The following is a 5918-nucleotide window of genomic DNA, read 5'->3' on the forward strand; positions in this document are numbered from 1 at the left end:
AAGAAAAAAAATGGTGCTCCTATAATTTTCTTTAGATAATAGAGAAAATCGCGATAATAGCCAATTTTTGTTACGATTGTATCAAAATAGTCAAGTTTTTTTGGATTATCACGAAATAGCAAACAAAATCACAACAAAAAAACCAAAATCGCAACAAGAAATGCCAAATCGCAACAAGAAATGTCAAAATCGCAACAAGAAATGGCAAATTGCAACTCGCAGCGATTTTGACTTTGACTTCTTTTTATATTTACATAAAATGAAAACATGACATAAAACTAAAACATTACATAAAATTATAACATTACATAAAATTAAAACATGACATGAAACTAAACATTACATGAAATTCAAACATTACATAAAATAACTTAATGCCAACCATAAACGGAATCGGTATACAAAATGTTATTGTCACCGTATTACTGCGTTGGTATTCATAGTGATAATCATCCGATGCTGATTCCATTTCGTTTGCGTATTCCACTTCGTTTGCGTATTCCTCACTAGAATCGGTCTCGTATCCTTCAAGACTGTCGTTCGGGTGTGGAACACATGGCCTAATTAGTCCGTTTTGGATTTGAGCCATGGTAGAATCTCATGTCGAGTTCAATTCTTCATCAATTAACTCGTCCGATTGTTACAAATGTGGGTGGACTAAAAATTCTGCCGTTAGATTGATTTCGTGTCGTAGTGGATTCAATGGCTGATGTTCAGGGTGCGTTTCAACGTCGTCCGTCTGCTGAATTGCTTGGCCATGTACTCTGCCTCGTGCGGGTTGCGATTGTACGATAGGATGGATTGGTTGATCGCGTGTTATTCCTCGTCTAGAGTTCATTGCTTGATTGCTTGAGTTGTGTGTGTGTTTTCCGAAAATTGAGTATCATGTAGTGTGTTTTAGGAACGAGAGAATGAATGTAAGAAAAAGGGTAATGGAAGGAACCTTAGTCCCGGTACCACAATTGAATACCGGTAAAATACCTCCATCCTATGTATTGAAGATGATATACTCGTTATTTTTTGTACTTACATATTCAGAAATCTTGCAAAAAATCTTATCTTTTTATGGATAAAATCGCAAGAAATCTTATCTATTAAAGGACAAATCGCTAAACAAAAGTCAAAGTCAAAAGCGCTACGAGTTGCGATATACCATTTCTTGTTGCAATTTTGGCAATTTCTTGTTGCGATTTCGCATTTCTTGTTGCGATTTTGGTTTTTTGTTGCAATTTTATTGGCTATTTTGTGATAATCCGAAAAAACTTGGCTATTTTGGTACGATCGCAACAAAAATTGACTACTGTCGTGATTTTCTCTTCATAATATGGCATAATGAACTCTAATGAAATATGAGTTCTTTTATTTATCTGTGATAATAATCAAATTTGTGTTGTAAAACAATGACCTAATAGCTAGCAGATATAAATATTGTAATAACAATAGTGAATAGAGAGAACAAGAATAGAGAGAATAAGAGAATGATTTTCATTGATCTTGAATTCTCTTAGTTACAATAAGATGACTACATATAGAGCTATATGAGTCTTTATAATAAATACAATCATAATGATATAATAAATGATTGGGAGTTACGAATGTGGATAGCCACATAATAAATATCTCATAACATTCCCCCTTGGCTATCCACGGGTCAAAAGAATATGTCTCGTTAAAACCTTACTAGGAAAAACCCAATGGGACAAAAACCTAGTGAAGGAAAAAGAGTGCATAGTTCTTTCGATACGCTTGGGGATGCTGCCTCATTAAAAACCTTGCCAGGAAAACCCAATGGGACAAAGCCATGGCCAAGGGAAAAAGAGTGCAACGCGTATCCTCTCCCCCTAATGATCACATCACTTCAGCTCCTTAAGTCATTAATATTATGTACAAGCTTCCTTTGGTATACGATTCGAATAGTTGAAAATCCATGTCGCATTATCTTCATGTTAATCTGCTGATTTTGTTCTCTTATAATACATCATAAACTTGATGTAAGCACATATAAATATTAGATTCGTTTGTAATCATCCTGCATTATCAAAACAAACTAAAACTGCTTTGATAGGTTAGTATAATGTAAGCTTATACATTTACCGTCTCCAGCATAATAGAATATACATTCTAATAAATTCTCTATGGATAAGATCTCTATCTTTAATAGAAGAACGAAAAACAATATATTGAAATATACGTTAATAGTGACCTGATGCTACTAATATAGGATTTTGAATCAGGAATTTATCTCCACAAGGAATGAAAATCATCTTTACCGATACCATTTTTGTCAATACCAAGTGATCTTTATCAATACCAAATGACCTTATATACAAATTATTTAATATACTCAATAAATAGATATAACCCACAAAATATTGTCTTCATCATATAAATTGTTTTCGAGTAGCTATTTATCACTAGAATGTTTTAAATTTGTTTATTCAAGATTTTTCATCTCACACTTTCAAACATAAATTGCCATAAAGATTTGTTGCAATACTAACGTATTCAAGTTTTATATTTCTTTAATATCCTTGGGTAATTATATCTCATAACTTCAAGCTAAATTTCAAAGAGATCGACTTTACCAAATGTCTATTATGGACTTATATATTATTTTCAAGGATTTTCAAACATGTTTGTAGTAGCTTTGGGTTATTAGACATGCTCCATGCATTTTATATACTTCAAATAATATTGTAATTTAAAGAATAATGCATGCTCTATACACTATGTATAACATCTTCAGAGCTCAAAATAATCCATAAGACGCAGTTTCATATTATTTTATATTGCCAGAATTATAAGATATCGATAGTTGTATCCACCACGTGAGAATAAAACTCATCGTAATCAAGTCAATATCTTTTGCGAAAAATCCTCATTCCATAACAAATTTCACAATGACCCAGTTATATCATATATGGACAACCACTATATATTTATTCGTAATACTCCATCTTGGATGTCCATTACTTTGAAGATTATTCCTTTTGTATCATACATGTGATTTTGTTATTTATTTTTCGCATTCATCAATTATATCATAAAACGTTACACTTTTAGGTGTACGGACTCGAGGTCCAACTTTTGCATCTTTTCCTTTTGGCTAATCATATATATCTTAGAACTTTATTTCCATGCATGATTTCAAGATCCTCATATTTATTTATATTACTTAGCGCTATATCAAATATAAAGTTTTTATCGACGTCGATTTCACTTATTCGATCGATTCCATAACTATCTAGACATGATATTATTTATTGAGATCTCAATGTTTAATATTCACTTTTTCAGGTATCTGAGATTTGTCTATACCTTCATGTCTTATTTTATCAATAATCTTTAATGAGGTCTTTCATACTTCGAATTTGACCATCTTATTTTCTTGCTCCTTTTCTTTCGAGGATTTTTATTTGGAATCGACTTATGTACTATGCTTCAAACATATGTATACTCATTACTGATCGGAGCATTAGCAACTGACATATATAAATTAATCACTCTCCTTTTGGTCAGCCAACATATCTGGCAATTACTAAATATAATATATGAATTATCCCATGAACATTATATTCATATAATTTGATGCGAGGATCTTTGATAATTCATCTTTTTCTTGTTTCAACTTTAAGCTGCTTTTCATATCTCCTTAATGTTGGAAACATCTCCCCCTAATGTTGGGAAAACTAATCTATACCAATGAGAAACATAAGCCATAAAGAAATCTCCCAATGATGGCTTTATTGACTACAGACACCTCTTTCATAATCAACGCATACCCAAAACAGTCACACTAGCGTCTAGTTAATCAGACAGTTTCGAACTGAATCAAAGCATGAGCCTATGCACTTTCAATGCAAGCATATTTTCCCAACATTATTTCCAACATTCTTAGAGGTCTCATCTTTGTGCGTTGTGGTGGAACAACTTTAACATATATCGCACAACCAAAAATTCTTATATGAGACATATTTGGTTTTTGACCATAAACCAATTTCAATGGGGAGGAAATACGATAAAATATTGGCATGATGCGAATTCATATTATTGCATGTAAAATAACATGACCCCAATTTATAAGTCATTCATTTTGCTCTCAAATGATCATTATGAAGGTAATCATTATTTTCAATACAAAATGGAACATGCTCTCAATCTTATAAGTTGAGCAATTAATTACGCAAACTTCCATGTTGCGGCTTTAATGACCCATTTAGACGATGCATCGATTTAAAGCACTAAATGGTCCTTTAGACAATGTATAAGCCTATACACCTCCTATGCATATGTTCCATTAATTTAAAGGATTCAACATTTTTTCTTTATTTGGCATATACTTTCTTATAGAGTAATACTCACAATTTTAATAAGCACTTTGAATAATCTATTCAATCTTCTATATATTTCGCATCATCATTCACTAGAGATGGTCTATCCGGTTATGCCAATTAAGCAAATAATCTTGATTCATAAACTTTTGGTTTATAATCACATGTGTTTAGATTGGAGAATTTAGTACAACGGTGCTTTAAAACTCTAATTTCTCCTTTAACTTGATTTCAACTTCTCTTCAGCTTTCATACAATTCAATGTAACATTCATATTATAACGGAGAATGACAAAATTGTTCTTTTAGAAGAGCAATAGATGTCCTATAAAGCATACTCTAGCATACGATACATAAGTGACAAAGAAAACGTTCCATAAAATAGCATAAATAAAATCGTATAATGCATCCTGATGAAGGTTACCTTTAATTAATTAATTAAGTTTAACTTCTGTAATGCTAATATCCCTCTACATAACCAATCTGAAAAACTCAATCTATCAATTTCGATATAGTTGTAGTTATCAGAATCAATATATGCCTCATATACAGTATATTTAGTTTTCCTTTCTTTGGAAACACAATACATTAACCATTGACTCAAAATATAATAATAAGATCCTTAACTAGCTAGCCATGCAAATATAACAATACAAGTAACGTAATAGTACAAATTAGACAAATCATAAAGTCCACCTATCAAGATAGTGTCTATGTATATATATCGTGTATTTCATTCAAGAAAATTTTTTTTTTTTTAACATGAGTTTTAATCTCAAGGCTTATATATACTCACAAATTATATAATTAAAGAACTCTTAAAAGCATGTCAATATGTCATGTGTCACTTTATACCTATCCGAATTCTACCATTTGCATATATAACTGATAATAATAATAGCAATAAACACAAAGCCAAAGCTGATGAAATTGCTCAATAACGTAGGTTTAAAGGTACAAACTTTTGTATGTTGGCTTTACATGACAAAAAAATTTCAGTAACTAAGACAATAAAGGACATGAAAAACTTGTCGTAAATTTCATGGATAATAATAACTGAAGTTTGTAAAAATCATTGTTTTCATTTATGCATGATTAATTGATACGAATCATTGAAAGAATTATAAAGTTCGATGAGGTATTTTATATTTCATGACAAGTGAGTAATTAATATTTCAACCATGAAAATTTCTATATCCTTTAATTTTTTGACAAATTCTTTTGTTCTTACAAAACTCTTGGTTCAATTATACATTCTTATTAATGAACAGGATATACAAAACTCTTGACAATTGCTTGAGTTAAAAACATAATGCAAATTTAATTAAAACCGTACAAATTCACGCATTTCAGTTTCGTCACCACTATAGGTGATTTTAAAAATCTAGACTTAACAAAAAACCTCATGTAACACGAATGTAATATATTAAATTAAATATAATAACATGAACCAATTAAGTCACTTCTACTCTCCCCCTTCTAAAACAATTAGACAAGTTTAACATGGGTAATCTACCTAAATCTTAATCAAACACATCAACTCAGTTATAACTTAAAGACGATTATTGATCTGGTGGTAGTAATTGAA

This window comes from Erigeron canadensis, chromosome 4 (assembly GCF_010389155.1).
Source record: "Erigeron canadensis isolate Cc75 chromosome 4, C_canadensis_v1, whole genome shotgun sequence".
Taxonomy (NCBI): Eukaryota; Viridiplantae; Streptophyta; class Magnoliopsida; order Asterales; family Asteraceae; genus Erigeron; species Erigeron canadensis.